This window comes from Dendrobates tinctorius, unplaced genomic scaffold, assembly GCF_039654945.1.
Source record: "Dendrobates tinctorius isolate UK_male_01 unplaced genomic scaffold, ASM3965494v1 ptg000028l, whole genome shotgun sequence".
NCBI classification, from domain to species: Eukaryota; Metazoa; Chordata; class Amphibia; order Anura; family Dendrobatidae; genus Dendrobates; species Dendrobates tinctorius.
The window spans coordinates 7,590,339-7,608,694 of NW_027361696.1; positions in this window are offsets into that span (position 1 = coordinate 7,590,339).

Genomic DNA, 18,356 nt, shown 5'->3' on the forward strand with positions numbered 1-18,356 from the left:
ACAGGATACTGTGTGTGCCTAAAGTCCTACAGGAGCAATGACCTGCAGCAACTGAAGCAGTGAGTCGCACCCCTGCAAGGGTTAATTGGGGGGGAAATGTCTAATCCCGGCGATGCTCACGGTGCAGCAGCTGCAGCTTCCATATTGCCTCTCACCATGCGTTATATATACGGGTGCGACATGGCTGCCACAGTACACTGGCGAATCGCACACCTTAAGTGACTTCAAAGAGAAGCTGTGCAGCATGTTTGAAATTTACCCTATGTCAGAGGAGCAGAAAGTCAATATACTTACAAGTCAGCTCAGTGGCGCTGCTCAGAGAGAAGTTAAATCTTGGCCAGCGACTGATAAAAAGACTGTAAAAGACATTTTTGCTAAATTAAGGGATTCTTTTGACACCTGTACTGCTTCAGAAATAAAGATGCAATTTTTCAGCTGCAGACAAAAACCACAGGACACTATTAGAGACTATGCCATTAACCTGCAGGAGGCACTGCGGGCCATTAAACAAATTGATACAGTGTAACAGATGAGAACAAAATGCTGAAAGAACAGTTCATTGAAGGTCTTTTGTCTGATTCCAGTAAGGCACAACTTTGCATGATGTCATTGCAGAACCCTGACATGGACTTTGTTCAGTTTAAGGACAGATCCATCCATATCTTAAAATAATCTACCTATGTCTGCACTGAGCCAGTGAAACATCCAGCAGTTACATTCCACCAGGGAGCAGTATCCTCACCCCAGGTGCCTGCAGTACAGCATGTGCAGATTCCAGTTGATGATTCTACTGCAGATTTATGGCTGCAAGTACAGTAACTGACTAAAAATATGGCTGCTCTATGTAAAACTGTTCAGACTCTCCAGACTTGTTCCCCCACAGAGAGGATCCAGCTAGCATTGAGCCCGGATGATCTCCCATGGCGACGGCCAAAGAGGATGCCACCACATAAACGACGACTGACTTGCACTGGCAGGAGAACAACGGACCGATTTGACTCTTCTGGGAGACCCATCTGCACACGGTGCCATAATGTTGACCATATTGAAAGGGAATGTCCTTTAAATGGGCGACCCCTGGGGCCGAAGACCAACCCCCAGGAGTAAGTCAATCTGGTCCAACTAACTGCAGAAACGGGTATGTTGGAGGACATCCACTTATACCTGTGGTAGTGGATGGTATCCCCTTCACCGCCCTCATGGACACTGGATCACAGGTAACCACAATGCCTCACACACAGTACCAGAGATATTGGACTGATGCTGATTTCACCCAACTTCCTGATGGTAACTTGTCATTAATAGCAAGTAATGGTCAATCTCTGAAACAGGTGGGGTACAAGGAGGTTGTCATTAACCCCTTAAGCCCCAAGGGTGGTTTGCACGTTCATGACCGGGCCAATTTTTACAATTCTGACCACTGTCCCTTTATGAGGTAATAATTCTGAAACGCTTACATGGATCCCGGTGATTCTGACAATGTTTTCTCATGACATATTGTACTTCATGTTAGTGGTAAAATTTCATTCATATAACTTGCGTTTATTTGTGAAAAAAATGGAAATTTGGCGAAAATTTTGAAAATTTCGCAATTTTCCAAATTTGAATTTTTATGCCCTTAAATCACAGAGATATGGCACACAAAAAACTTAATAAATAACATTTCCCACATGTTTACTTTACATCAGCACAATTTTGGAGCCAAAATTTTTTTTTGTTAGGAAGTTATAAGGGTTAAAAATTGACCAGCGATTTCTTATTTTTGCAACACCATTTTATTTTTACGGACCACATCACATTTGAAGCCACTTTGAGTGGTCTATATGATAGAAAATACCCAAAAGTGACACCATTCTAAAAACTGCACCCCTTAAGGTGCTCAAAACCACATTCAACAAGTTTATTAACCCTTTAGGTGCGTCACAGGAATTTTTTGAATATTTAAAAAAAATGAACATTTAACTTTTTTTCACAAAAAAAATACTTCAGGTTCAATTTTTTTTATTTTACCAAGGGTAACAGGAGAAATTGGACTGCAAAAGTTATTGTGCAATTTGTCCTGAGTACGCTGATACCTGATATGTGGGGGGAAACCACTGTTTCGGCGCATGGCAGACCTCAGAAGGGAAGGAGCGCCGTTTGACTTTTTCGATGCAAAATTGGCTGGAATTCAGATCGGACGCCATGTCGCGTTTGGAGAGCCCCTGATGTACCTAAACAGTGGAAACCCCCCACAAGTGACCCCATTTTGGAAACTAGACCCCCCCAAGGAACTTATCTAGATATGTGGTGAGAACTTTGAACCCCCAAGGGCTTCACAGAAGTTTATAACATACAGCAATACAATTAAAAAATCATATTTTTTCCACAAAAATGATCTTTTCACCCTCAATTCTTGTTTTTCCAAGGGTAACAGGACCCTAAAAGATATTGTGTAATTTGTCCTGAGTGCGCTGATACCCCTCATGTGGGGGTAAACCACTATTTGGGCACATGGCAGAGCTCGGAAGGGAAGCAGCGCCATTTGACGTTTTTGGCTGGAATTGAGATCCGACACCATGTCGCGTTTGGAAAGCCCCTGATGTACCAAAACAGTAGAAACCCCCACAAATGACACCATTTTGGAAACTAGACCCCCCAAGGAACTTATCTAGATGTGTGGTGAGCACTTTGAACCCCCCAGTGCTTCACAGAAGTTTATAACGTCCGGGCGTGAAAATAAAAAAATCGTCACCAATTTTTTTTATCTTCCCAAGGGTACAAGGAGAAATTGGACACCAAAAGTTGTTGTCCAATTGGTCCTGAGTATGCTGCTACCTCATATGTGGGAGAAAACTACTGTATGGGCACACGTCGGGGCTCGGAAGGGAAGTAGTGACGTTTTGGAATGCAGACTTTGATGGAATGGTCTGCGGGTGTAATGTTGCTTTTGGAGAGCCCCTGATGTACCTAAACAGTGGAAACCCCCCACAAGTGACCCCATTTTGGAAACTAGACCCCCTAAGAAACTTATCTAGATGTGTGGTGAGCACTTTGAGCCCCCAAGGGCTTCACAGAAGTTTATAATGCCCAGGCATGAAAATAAAAATATCGTATTTTTTAACAAACATCATCTTTTAGTCCCCATTTTTTTTATTTTCCCAAGGGTAACAGAAGAAATTGGACCCCAAAAGTTGTTGTCCAATTTGTCCTGAGTATGCTGCTACCTCATATGTGGGAGAAAACTACTGTATGGGCACACGTCGGGGCTCGGAAGGGAAGTAGTGACGTTTTGGAATGCAGACTTTGATGAAATGGTCTGCAGGTGTCATGTTGCCTTTGGAGAGCCCTTAATGTACCTAAACAGTGGAAACCCCCCACAAATGACCCCATTTTGGAAACTAGACCCCCTAAGGAACTTATCTAGATGTGTGGTGAGCACTTTGAGCCCCCAAGGGCTTCACAGAAGTTTATAATGCCCAGGCATGAAAATAAAAAAAATCGTATTTTTTCCACAAACATGATCAATTAGTCTCCAATTTTTTTATTTTCCCAAGGGTAACAGGAGAAATTGGACCCCAAAAGTTGTTGTCCAATTTGTCCTGAGTACCCTGATACCTTATATGTGGGAGAAAACTACTGTATGGGCACACGTCGGGGCTCAGAAGGGAAGTAGTGACGTTTTGGAATGCAGACTTTGATGGATTGGTCTGCGGGTGTCATGTGCTTTGGAGAGCCCCTGATGTACCTAAACTATTGAAACTCCCCACAAGTGACCCCATTTTGGATATTAGACCCCCCATGGAACTTACCTAGATGTGTGGTGAGCACTTTGAACCCCCAAGTGCTTCACAGAAGTTTATAACGCCTGGGCGTGAAAATAAAAAAAATATTTTTTTCCACAAAAATGATATTTTTGCCCCCAATTTTTTATTTTCCTAAGGGTAACAGGAGAAATTGGACCCCAAAAGTTGTTTTGCAATTTGTCCTGAGTATGCTGATACCCTATATGTGGGGGAAAAACACTGTTTGGGCGCAAGGCAGAGCTTGGAAGGGAAGGAGCACCATTTGACTTTTTCAACACAGAATTGGCTGGAATTGAGATCAGACGCCATGTTGCATTTGGAGAGCCCCTGATGTGCCCAAACAGTGGAAACCCCCCCAATTATAACTCCAACCCTATCCCCAACACACCCCTAACCCTAATCTCAGCCCTAACCCTAGCCCTAACCCTAGCCCTAACCCTAACCCTAGCCCTAACCCTAACCCTAATGGGAAAATGGAAATAAATACATTTTTTTATTTTATTATTCTTCCCTAACTAAGGGGATGATAACGGGGGGTTTGATTTACTATTTAGGGCGGGTTTTTATGTTTGGCAGCTGTCACATGCTAAAAGACGCTTTTTATTGTAAAAATAGTTTTTGCATCACCACATATTGAGAGCTATAGTTTTTCCGTATTTTGACCCACCGAGTCATGTGAGGTCTTATTCTTTGCGGGACAAGTTGACGTTTTTATTGGTACCATTTTCGGGCGCGTGACATTTTTTGATCGCTTTTTATTCATTTATTTATTTATTTTTGGGACGCAGAATGAACAAAAACCAGCGTTTCATGAATTTCTTTTGGGGGGGTGCGTTTACACCGTTCTGCGTGCGGTAAAATTGATAAAGAGGTTTTATTCTTCGGGTCAGTACGGTTACAGCAATACCTCATTTAGGTCTTTTTTTATGTTTTGGCGGTTTTATGCAATGAAAACTATTTTATATAAAAAATAATTATTTTTGCATCGCTTTATTCTGCGAGCTATAACTTTTTTGTTTTTTTGCGGATGACGCTGTATGGTGGCTTGTTTTTGCGGGACAAGCTGACGTTTTCAGCGGTACCATGGATATTTATATGTGTCCTTTTGATCGCGCGTTATTGCACTTTTTGTTCGGTAGTATGATAATAAATCATTATTTTTTGCTTCGTTTTTTATTTTTATTTTATAAGGGGTTCACTAAAGGGGTTAACTAATGGGACAGTTTTATAGGGCGGGTCGTTATGGACGCGGCAATACCAAATATGTGTACTTTTATTGTTTTTTTTCATTTTCAAAAAATGAATTTATTGGGGAATTTTTTTTTTTTTCTACTAATTTATTTGGTGATTTTATTTAAATTATTTTTACACTTTTTTTTTTTAACTTTATTACATTGTCCCAGGTGGAACATCACTGTCCTGTGACAGATCGCTGATCTGTCACATCACAGATCACTGTGACAGATCAGCGATCTGTCACAGGCACTGCTGCAGACTTCCTCATGCCTGCGCTTTGCAGGCAGTGAGGAAGTCAGCTCCCTACAGGCCCCCGAAGGTCCCCGTCGCCATCTTGGATCCGGGGGCCTGTAGGGAAAGAGCCCCTGCAGCAGCGCTGTACATTGCGCTGCCGTGGGGGGCTCAGGGAAGCACGGAGGGAGCCCCCTCCCTGCCGATGCTTCCCTTTAACCCCCGGTACACGATCGCGGTGTACAAGGGGTTAACGTGTTGGCCGTGACCGCCCCTGACACATTGTGCCGGGTGTCAGCTGCGATAATCAGCTGACACCCATCCGCGATTAGCGGCGCTCACCACGTGGGCGCCGCTGATCGCTATGACGTACTATCCCGTCCCTGGGAATGGTTCCAAAAGATACATGTTGGCACTGATTCCGCTCCTGTATATCATAAAAATGGAGTGCAGCGAGTGGTACAAGAATACGTGAGGGTTTTCAGTAAGCATCCCTTGGATTTTGGGCAGGTAAAAGGGTTTCAACATAACATCTCCACAGGAGATCACCCACCTATCAAAGAAAGGTATGTCCTGTACCTCCAGCTCATTATCAGTGTGCAAAAGGTATGCTAAGAGAAATTAAACAAGCAGGGGTAATCAGGGATAGCTACAGTCCTTGGGCAGCTCCCCTGGTGTTAGTCAAAAAGAAAGATGGTACTATGCGCATGTGTGTAAATTACAGACAACTTAACAAAATTACTCACAAAGGTGCATACCCCTTACCGCGCATAGAGGAGTCTTTAGCAGCATTAAAATCAGCTAGGTATTTCTCCACTTTGGACTTAACCAGTGGGTACTGGCAGGTTCCTGTTGCTGAGGCAGACAAAGAAAAAACTGCGTTCACTACTCCTATGGGGCTATGTGAATTTAACTACATGCCGTTCGGATTGAGCAGTGCTCCTGGGACCTTTCAGAGAATTATGGAATGTTGCCTGGGACATATGAACTTTGAGACTGTGCTATTGTACTTGGATGATGTGATTGTATATTCCAGGACCTATGAGGAACATCTGCAACACCTGGCAGAGGTCTTGGAGGCGTTGTCCAACTTCGGCTTAAAGGTAAAACCATCTAAGTGTCATCTTCTAAAGCCCAAAGTGCAGTATTTAGGACATGTCGTGAGTTCAGAAGGAGTAGCACCCGACCCAGACAAAGTGACTGTCATCAGAGACTGGCAGGTACCCACCAACATCCAAGAGGCCAGACAATTCCTAGGCCTAGTGGAATACTACAGACGCTTTTTCAAAGACTTTACTAAATTGGCAGCCCCTCTTCAAGATCTCCTAGTTGGCCAACCCAAAAAGGCCAGAGGCAAGAGTCCACCGATAGAGTGGAATGCTAGGTTGGATGAGTCATTCAACAGCCTTAAGCAAGCACTTACTTGAGAAGAGATCTTAGCGTATCCAGACTATGATCAGCCATTTATCCTGTACACCGATGCCAGCAATGTTGGGTTAGGAGCTGTCCTATCTCAAGCGCAGCAGGGTAAGGAGAAAGTCATTGCTTATGCCAGTCAGAAGCTTCGTCCTACTGAGAGGAATCCTACCAACTATAGCTCCTTCAAGCTAGAATTCTTGGCTATCGTTTGGGCAGTGACTGAGAAGTTCAAGCACTATTTGGCCTCATCTAAATTTAACATCTATACGGACAACATTCTGTTAACCCATCTGGAGACCGCCAAGCTCGGCGCCTTGGAACAAAGAAGATGGCTCGGTTGTCCAATTATGAGTTTGTCATCAAATACCGAGCTGGCACTAAAAATGCTTTATCCCATATGCCAAATGCTCCTGATCCAGCAGAAGATCTAGAAGACCTGGAAGAAATAGAGAAGCCGGCATTCCACCGCCACAGTGCCTCCCAAGACTCTAACCACGTGACCAGGAGAAGTCTTGCCGTTCACGAAGTTTCCCTTAATCCACTACCTCACCATGGTTGGGCAGAGACGCAGAGCAGTGACCCGGCTATATGTATGGTCAAAGAACTCCTTGGAGAAGCGGATTCGTCTCCAGCTCCTGATGCGCCTGCAGATGTCCAACAGTTGTGGAAAGAGAGAAAGAAGCTGTTCCTTTATGAAGGCAAGTTGATCCGAAGAGCTATTAACCGTCATACGCATGAACTGGTCTGGCAGATCGTGGTCCCCAGAGAAGACGTGCCCATGGTCTTGGAAGCTTACCATAATCAAGCGGGACACTTTGGTTGGAAAAAGCTGGAAGTAGTCATCCGCGACCGCTTCTTCTGGACAGATATGAGACGATCTATTGAACAGTGGTGTAGGGAATGCGACCCATGTAATCTCAGAAGAAAGAATACTGCCAAAAGGCCCCCTTGAAGCCCATCATCACTAAACAACCTTTGAAATTGGTGGCCTTAGACCACATGCAACTATACCCAAGCCGATCAGGGTATACCTATGCCTTAACAATAGTGGATCACTATTTCCGTTTCCTAGTGGTCATTCCGGTGAAAGACCAAACAGCAAGAACAGCTGCAAAGGCATTCCAGGAATATTTCTGCAGACCTCATGGCTACCCAGATCAAGTGCTGACAGACAGAGGTCAAGCCTTCGAAGCAGAGGTCTTCCAAGAATTTTGCTACCTCTATGGAGGTAAAAAGATCAGAACTACACCATACCATCCACAAGGCAATGATCTTTGCGAAAAACTAAATCATCTGGTGATCAATTTATTCCAGATCCTACCACTAGAAGAAAGGAACCAATGGTCTGAGAAGTTGCCTGATTTGATCGAAATGTACAATCATATCCCAACCAGCTCAACAGGATATGCCCCAACTTAGGCTAGTTTCACATTAGCGTTTACGTCCGCAGCGTCGGGCTGTGCACGGCTGACGCTAAGCCCCACCCCCTGCCGCGCCTCCGCCGGTAGCTCCGCCTACAGACGCATGACACTGCATGCGTCCTGCGTCCCCTATCTTTAGCACTGGGGACGCAGGCCGTGCGCAGTATGCATTTGGCGGCGCATGCGTCCGTTTGACGCTGCGCCGAGCGCACCAAATTGCAACCTGTTGCGTTTGGCGCTGGTCGGCGCAGCGTCAAAAGGACGCATGCGCCGCCAAATGCATACTGCGCATGGCCTGCGTCCCCAGTGCTAAAGATAGGGGAGGCAGGACGCATGCAGCGTCATGCGTCCGTAGGCGGAGCTACCGGCGGAGGCGCGGCAGGGGGCGGGGCTTAGTTGTGGCCGTGCGCAGCCTGACGCTGCGGCCGTAAACGCTAATGTGAAACTAGCCTAACTTGATGCGTGCACGGCCAGGTAAACTCCCCATCGACCGGGAAATGGGAGTCCTAACTCCTGAAACCATATCCAGCCAATTGGACACGGATTGGAATACAAAAAGACAACTGCAGTATCAAAAAGTTCAGCAATGTGTAGAGGAAATTCTTGCTTAAGCTAGGCAAAAACAGGAAAGGAACTTTAATAGACATGCTGTGGCAACCCCCTCACCAACAGGTGAACAAGTGCTGAAGAAAAAGAGAAGAAAGCACAAGTTAGATGACCAATGGGAGGCTCAGCCTTACACTATTCAACCATCTAGCTATAACAACAGCAAAGTGTGCACCATCTCCAAAGATGGCGAAAAAACGTGTACTACCGTATCCAGAGACAATCTGAAAGTATGTCCAGCACAATTGCGTGAAAGAGTTGAGACTCAGGAAGATCCTCAGTTAAAAGAAAAGACTGATACCAAGATTCGCACTGTTCTAGGTGAAATCCCTAGCTCTTGGCTACAAGTTAACAACGCAGTGGTAGTTCCAGTGATGGTGTTCCCACAAAGGTCTTTACCAGAGACACCAAATTTTTCTAGAAGCGACGAGTCGCAAATGCCAACCACTAATGCTTTGCATATGGAAGAATGAAAAAACTTGCCCACAGTCAGCTGTGAACCTATTGTACCCATGATAGGTTCAAAGAGTCATAGGAAGTCATCTAGTATTCCTATCTTGTGCAGATCACAGCATAGCACACAGGGCCTAACACCTTCTCGCTATAAAAATGGTTTGTAAAAATAGTCTAAGATTAATAAGTTAGTTTTCAGGTGCACTATTATTGAACTTTGCCTTAGGTAACATTATTAAAAATGTTAAAGAAGTTTTGCCCACATGGACTAATGTGAGATTTCAGTAGTTACTATGCCTTTTCTACTACAAGAACTCTTGTTCATCGTGCTTTGGCAGGAAGCCATCTAAAACAGCCAGTGCAGTGAATTTTCTAATATGGTCTGTGTGCCCTGCAGCTGCACTCAGGGACGATCCAAACAATCAGAAGTGGTTTTGGGCTGTAATCCACGACTCAACAGTTAATGTGACTTTTCACCCATACCCAGGTTAAATGTTATGTCATTCTGTTATATGCTTATGTTTCTTGTGTAGCCCGAGGATGTGCTACCTTTAACTAGGGGGGAATGTGGCGCCCTGCGTCTTTACCGCCACAAAAGGGTTAAATATGTACTGTTTTGTATGTGTTTTGGGAGCAATGGGAGTTATGCTTTCTCTGCTAGAGACCACAACACACACACACAATTCACCTCACTCCCTCACTTGTCTGGAGCTTAGAGATTTGAAGACACACCCTAACTGGGAGGGGGAGGAGTCGAGAGTTGTTGTTTTTCGGCAGTGAAGAAGGAGGAGAAGAAGAACGCTCTTGGAAGCCATTAGACATGTGCTCTATCCAGGAGTAGAGCTAAGAAGCTTCAGGGAATCAGCCCCTAGACCTCCATGCTTTCAGAGCAGAGTAGAAAGCTGAGAGACTGTGTGGGACTATACAACCAACAGCATCGTGTTTACCCCAGGAAAACTGCAGCGAACTAGTATCAGTTAAGGATTGTGCAAGAGGGAACTTGAGCTGCCTCACACAGGACCCAAGCTGCAAGTTGCCAAAGGGGAAATACACAGTGAGTAGTGCTATACTGGAAGTTTCTAACCTCCAGGAAGCTTTGGTCCCTGAAGGGATTAGAATAGCAGGAAACATACACTGTGTCACAGCAGAGCGAAGGATAACTCCCATTCTGCAGAAAAGACTGTAACCTGGTGAGAGTTGTAATATCTCCTCTGAACTGCACCTGAACTACAGTAAATGATAAAGTGACTTTTCTTGTCTCCTGCCTTATTACACCATGCCTTCTACTTCCATTACAATCTCTGGGGGTCAGCCCTGGTTGGAGAGGGTTAAACATCTGCACTGCCATCACCATCTACTCCCCCAGGGATTATCTGCAGTGCCAGCTATACTACAGTTGAACACTTCAACTGGCATCACGAATCACTACATAAACTTTATCCCTAATCAATACTCCCCTTTTACATGACTGCCTGGGGCCACGGACTGGGTCACCGCCACTGTGACACATCCCCTTAAGATGACCGGCCCGGTACCGAGTATCCCTCGGCCCCTGGGGCGCTTCAGGAGCATGGTGGATGCTGCTGGCTGCAGGGATGATGAAGTCGGCAGTGTGGTGGATCTCTGAACTGGAGGTGATGGTGGCAGAGGATAGTTTGGTGCTGTGGGAGTTGTAAAGTATATGTTTGGCTGCTGGTAATATCCTCCGGCCTGTGGATTGTAGGTTTGGGACTGCTGCTGCTGCAATGCGTGGCTGTAAGCAGCCTGGCAGGCCTGCATGACATTGAGCTGGAATTGAGGCATAAGGTTTTCTTACACTTCCCGCTCTATTGCTGAAAAAAAGTAGCTCCGGTCTCTCAAGGTCAGCTTCCAAGCGGTCAAGGCGTTTGTTGACATCCTGTATAAGTGTGTTTACATGGTTGAACCCACTCTTCTGTCTGTCACCAAGCACCTTAATCCCATCCCGGAAGACCAAGCTTAAGTGCATAAACTCGGGCATGAGTGACCTCTCCCAGGCCCTCTGCCGCTGACAAGAAGACCCAACAAAAGCAGCGGCAGAGGGCTGGGAGAGGGGAAAACCTGATGGACCCGGCAGCTGCCTGTTCCTCAGCCTGTGAGGCCTGACAGGTTGCTAAATCACTGGTGGATGATTGGGACTCCGTCTGTTCGTTGTCTGGTCAATGAGGGGCCGCTTCAAGAGAGGATGATCCAGGTTGTGTTGTGCTGCCTCAGGTTCTGTGGTGAAAATAAAAGAAAAACATTAGTAAAAAAGTTAAATAATAGTAAGACAACACAAAAGATACTCACATTCGCTGAGCAAGTGCAGGCCTCATAAAAGCAAGGTTACAGTGATATTTGTATTTTCTTATTATCCTTTCAGCAGCACTTTTAACCTGGTTCTCCTGTCTCATGTCCTTGCTAAAGCGATCATTCATCGAGTGCCAACGGACTCTTATTCTCTTCACTGTGAAGGGGGAAAAAAAGGAAAAAATTAATTGTAAAACAATGCACCTACATTTACAGTTTCAATGGCGCGTCACACCTCATTGCAATACTTACCAAATTCATTTCTGGTACGTGGCGTGGCACATTCCCAATCATGCAACAACGATCTGGTCACTTCTTCCCAGAGTCGTCAAATCAGAACAGTGTCGGAGTACTGACGATCACGGGTGTCCCACAACTGTACTTGCTCTTGCACAAGGTGAATGAGTTGATTGTTGTCAATGTCCTGTTTGGCTTCTTCCCATTGTGGAACCTATAGATCAAAGAAAAAAACAACAATTTTAAGTAGAACTGAAAAAAATTCAATTACAACTCTGATGAAAAGAATACTTACACCACTTCTTTCCTCCTGAGACACATGAGCCCGACGACCCTGGGAAGAATCATTTCCACTCGATTGCTCCTGTTCTTCATCAGTGGAAGGTACCAGTAAAGAAATTACATGATTTAACACAGGGATAGTATTGCCAGTCACTACATACCAATCAGTATAGCAAATGTGATTACATAATCTTTGTCAGGTCCACCCTGGGAAGAAGTCAGCTCTTCACTTGAGGACATTGAAGAGCAGGCAGCAGTCAAGTGAAACACTACAGAAAAAAAAGATAAAATTTAAACTTGTTAAAAGCCAAACACAATGTATCCAAAAAAAGGACACCAATACTTACATTACAGGCAGTAGTCAAACAGCACAGCAGTCAGCACAGGAAAGGGACAGATGGCAGCACCGGGACAGATGGCAGCACCAGGAGAGATGCCAGCACCAGGAGACAACCATTCTAAAATGGAAAAAAAAAAAAAATTAAGAGACAGACATTTTCAAAGGTTCTATACTTAGAATCATAGAATCGTAGAGTTGGAAGGGACCTCCTGGGACATCTGGTCCAACCCCCTGCTCAAAGCAGGATTCGCTAAATCATCCCAGTTAGATGTCTGTCCAGCCTCTGTTTGAAGACTTCCATTGAAGGAGAACTCACCACTTCTCGTGGCAGCCTGTTCCACTCATTGATCACTCTAACTGTCAAAAAGTTTTTTCTAATATCTAATCTGTGTCTCCTCCCATTCAGCTTCATCCCATTGCTTCTAGTCTTTCCTTGTGCAAAGACATAGACAGTGTTGTCCTCACCAGGACGCCAGCACCAGGACAGACGCCAGCACCAGGACAGAAGGCAGCACCAGGAGAGACAACAGCACAAGGAGAGAACAAAAAAGGAACAGAAAAAAAATTAGTACAAAGTACAGACTGCAGTGAGAGAGACAGACATTTTCAAAGGTTCTATACTTACATAGCCAGTGTTGTTGTCAGATCCAGAGTCTTGAAAGTAATGGCCCTGCAGTTTCCACACTTCCTTTTATATACAGCTTTATTTTGAGGGTGGATGAAACCATTTTCTGGACCTGCTCATTCTGAAGTATGCATGCATATAGAATGCATGCGTACACATGTTCTTGCGTACCAATGCGTTCCCATAGACAGTAATGTGGGTTTTTTTACGCACTCATCCGCATGCGCATGATTGCGCATATTTGACGGATTTTTGACGCCACAAAAAATGCAACATATAAGAAACTGGGTCTGAGCAGAAAAAGTAAATTAATGTGCATGCAAAATGTAATTGCATATGAACACATGACCTTTACACAGAGAAAACCAAAAGCAAAACACAAAACAAATATCCTGGAATAAAAAAGTAAAAAATATATTGCAAAAATTGCATGAAGGTAGTAATAATAGTAATAATAAGGGTATTTAGTTAACATAATTTTGATCAAAATAATGTAGAAGCCATCCCGCCACGTCACGGCAACCCTTGTGCGACAGTCCTAACTCTTGTATTTAAAACCTTTCCACTTGTCAAGTGGCATAAATGTGAACAAGGACAGAGGGACTGAACCACCAGTAATAGTATAGGCCAGACAGGATGGATTTTCCAACTCAGAAACAGGGCGGTCACACCCTTATATGCACAGAATGCACATTGAAACAAATAAGAAACTGGGTCTGAGCAGAAAAAGTAAATTAATGTGCATGCAAAATGTAATTGCATATGAACACATGACCTTTACACAGAGAAAACCATATAATTTTTGTACTTTTTTATTCCAGGATATTTGTTTTGTGTTTTGCTTTTGGTTTTCTCTGTGTAAAGGTCATGTGTTCATATGCAATTACATTTTGCATGCACATTAATTTACTTTTTCTGCTCAGACCCAGTTTCTTATTTGTTTCAATGTGCATTCTGTGCATATAAGGGTGTGACCGCCCTGTTTCTGAGTTGGAAAATCCATCCTGTCTGGCCTATACTATTACTGGTGGTTCAGTCCCTCTGTCCTTGTTCACATTTACGTCACTTGACAAGTGGAAAGGTTTTAAATACAAGAGTTAGGACTGTCCCACAAGGGTTGCCGTGACGTGGCGGGATGGCTTCTACATTATTTTGATCAAAATTATGTTAACTAAATACCCTTATTATTACTATTATTACTACCTTCATGCAATTTTTGCAATATATTTGTTTACTTTTTTATTCTAGGATATTTGTTTTGTGTTTTGCTTTTGGTTTTCTAAAAAATGCAACATGTTGCATTAGTCGCAGCCTGCCACACACCATGAAACGACTCATGCGTACGCAAAAGCATGTGGGTCGCCCTCCCAGGGCTGTGGGGTACTCGGTACCAGGTCGGTGTCAGCGGGATGTGTCACAGCAGCGGTGACCCGGTCCGTGGCCCTGTGCGCCCAAGTAATGGGGGAGATTGGATGGTGAAATGTAGTTGTTTGAATGAATAGTTCGTGACGCCACCTGTGGTATTCGGCAAGGAAGATGTTAAGCCAACGCTGCATGCAGATCCTCTGGGACTGGTGGTCTGTTGCAGCCAAGATGGTGAAGCTCCCCACAGGTGGAGCTGTAGTCCCAGGGCAGTGTAGATGTAGGGGTAGAGGAGAGGCACAGGCGGTGTAGAAGCTGGTACCCCGATGTAGTGGTACAGGGTGTGTTAGCGCGGGAATAAGTGGAGGACACCAGGGCATGTACTGTAGTTCCAAAGCTTAACTCACAGTCTGTAGTACACACAGGTGCCTGCCTCCGTGCTGTGTCCTCCGGGTCAGGGACCCAGTCAACCTCCAGGCAAGATGGAATGCTCCCTTCCAACACTCCGCCAACATGTGCCTTTCTGAACGTCTCCTCTTATAGTGCCTTTGGTGTGAAGTACTCCTAGTACTGAGTTACACTGGAGTTCCTCCTGACAGATGTTCCCAAGAACCATACTTGTACGGCAGACAGCTGTAGCCTGCTTCGGGGACTCCTTACTCCTGAGTCCCGGCTCACTATCCAAGTTGCTGTTGTGCCCCCAAGTCTTAGATGGGAGTAGTTCATTTACTGCTCACTACTCCACCGGTGTCTGCTGCAGGACCATTAGCATCCATACAACCTCGGGGACCGGGCCCCGGCCTTGCGCTTAGAACTTCTAGGAAGGCTTCTCTTCTAACCCAAGTCCTCTGTTCTCTTTTACTCCTCTCGCTCCGTACTAGTCTCTCCTTCTTATGGAAGATCAGGTTTCTGTTCAATATCTTTCTCCTTCTTTCCTTTCCCGTGCCAGCAGACCCAGGTCACTGAGGTCTGCTGCAGCACCTCCTTCCTCCATCCCTCTCCCAGGGATCTTCTCTCCTCACTCCTCTGAACTGAACTGACAGACTGACCTGAAATCCTAAACCTTCCCGATCTTTTACGTATTCTAGCTCCACCCACCTCCCAGCACATTTCGTGTTGCAAGCAGGGAGCCACCAAAGGTGCTCTGCTACACTCCAAGCAGGGAGCCGCAATGTGGCTTTGCTGAACTACTGTGTTGTGTGGGATGCAGGTGTTAGAGCGTGGTCAGGAGCCTCCAACTTACCTGGATGGTGGGGTACCACACCTCAGGAGGAGCTGCAGTACCAACGGATTTTTGACGCCACAAAAAATGCAACATGTTGCATTAGCCGCGCCCCGCCACACACCGTGAAGCAACTCATGTGTACGCAAAAGCATGCGAACGCATGCAAACGCAGGTCCCTCCGTACACCATGTTAAATATATGTACGCATGACGCATGAATGTGGATAAAACGCTGCGCACACAGACGCAAATGTGAAACCAGCCTAAGGGAGAAGAACGTGCTGCGGGTACCTGCTAGCCGGGACCGGAACCGTTGAGGCTGCCTTCCCTGTTTCCTGGGGGAAGGAATAGGAGACAAGACAGGCCACATGACCCAGGGGGGTCGTGTTTAGTCAGAGAATCCGTCCCGAAGCTGAGGTAGAAAGTGCGCGAAGCTGCAGAGAGGCCCCCGCCGTCAGCGTGCAATCAGCAGGGCAGGCAGCGCGTTCCGCACCCGAACCGCCAGCGCTGCAACGGACTGCAGCAGACAGACCCAGTGGCCTAGAGACAGTTTTGGCGGGGCAGGCGGCATGCAGCATGCTGAGAGGAGTGCTCCGTCCCCAGAGCACCAATGCTGCGCAGGCCTGGGTCCGTTAACCCCTGCCGCCAACCGCAGGGCCTTGAGAGAGAGGTGCTGGGTGCCTGGTGACTATCAGAGAGCAAGGTGCAGTACGTTACGTGTCCGTGAGTACAGCGCATGTGCCACATAAGAGAAACCGGGTACGGGACAGACACTTGCACCCTGATTTGCCAGTTGATACTTGCCAGTCTACATTGGACCCGGAAAGCGCTGCGGCCATAAAGGGAATCTGTCACCAGTTTTTTGGCCTATCAACTAAAAATATCATCTAATAGAGTGTGAGCTATACATTCCCCAACTAAGTCCGCACCATGTCAATTCTTTGTGCAGATTCCGCAGCGGTTTGGCACCTGCTCCATGACAGGTGTCAAACCGCAGGGGAAAACCGCAGGCTAATCCGCAATAAATCCGCAGGTAAACCGCAGGTCTTTTGACCTGCGGATTTACCTGCGGATTTAGACAAATCTGCGCTGAAAATTCTGCAGCAGAATCCGCAATGTGTGCACACACCCTAATGCTTTTCGACTTTGCCTGCAATTGGGCAAAGCACACTGCACACGCACGGGAGGCAATTTGAATGCGCACGTGTGGGACCTGTACGCAGATAACGCTATTCACAGAATGGAATGCGTACAGCACGCCAATTTGGGGTGGAGAGAGGGATCAGATCCAACGCCCATCGGACCGGATCGAGGATATTACCATACTGCGCGGCAGCAATATAAAAGGTTTTTATGGGGAATTCATGGGCATTCAGGGGGTTTCACAAGTAGTTGGGGAATGTATAGCTCACACTCTATTAGATGATATTTTTAGTTGAAAGGCCAAAAAACTGGTGACAGATTCCCTTTAATTGACTTGGCCGCATTAGCTTATGGACTAAGGGGCTCAGCGGAAGGTACTGGAGACTGACCGTTGCTGCCAGAAGACAGATCCTCTTTGCCTACCTTCCTTGATGAGCACCGCGCCAGCCGTTGTTGGCGCTATTGACATCCCAGCAGGAGTCACAGTCTGAGGAACTTCTGACACGTTAAGTGTTTCACAAGAACTGCCCTTACCTGATTCATTGTTCTTGAACTGCATATCCATTGCAAATTGAATCATTTATTCCCTCATTTAACTGTTTACCTCCCTGCATGCAGTACTCCCCTGTTAAAGTAAAGTTATTAACTATTGATCAGCCTTCAGTCTGTCGCCGCATTCCTCAACCTGCTTACAACTGCACCAGCAGAATAGTGAGTACAGCTCTCGAGTATAATACAGAATGTAACTCAGGATCAGTAATGTAATGTATGTACACAGTGACTCCACCAGCAGAATAGAGAGTGCAGCTCTGGGGAATAATACAGGATGTAACTCAGGATCAGTAATGTAATGTATGTACACTAGAGTTGAGCGACTTTTGCTTTTTTAGGGTCGCGTTTCGTTTCGTGAAACCCGACTTTTCCAAAAGTCGGGTCGAGCAAGATCGTCCGATTATAGGGAAAAGTCGTCCCGAAACACGAAACCCAATGTAAGTCAATGGGGAATAAAAGTCGGCAGTGAGAGGAGGACAGGAAACACACCTACAGTGCCCATTTGAATGCCAAAAGCATCAATTCTTCTTACTTAAGCTTGTCAACCTTAATTAACTTCATAATACAAGTTACGCACTGAAAAATGGGGGTTATTTGGCTAAATTTGTGGGTGGGGAGGGCTGGCTGCAGGTTTTCATGTGCCCTGGGCGAAAGAGCGCCCCTTTAACACATACCACAACTCATCATGCTCCGATACGGCAGAGAAATAGCGGAATAGTACAATGAAAAATACCTCACTTTTTACATCTCATGACGAGGCCCATCTATTTCTCCATACAAAATCATTGGTCCCATATAATGTTTGAAACAGTATATGATGAGCTCCACATAATGCTACAGTATATGTTGGTCCCCATGGATGAAGCTCCACTGTCTTATGGGCCCAAATAATGCTCCAAACATAATGGGCCCCATTTCTAATGCTCTAGTGTATAATGGGCCCTGTAAATGCTGCTCCAGTGTCTGATGTCCACCTTTGGAATGTTCCAGTGTATGGTGGGCCCCATCTATCATTCTCCAGAGTATAGTGCTCCCCAAAAATTGCTGTCCCAACATAGAAAACAATCAAATAAGTCTCCTCGCTAGAGAATCCCTGTACTTGTCTGGACAGGTGCTGTAGCTTGCTTAACAGC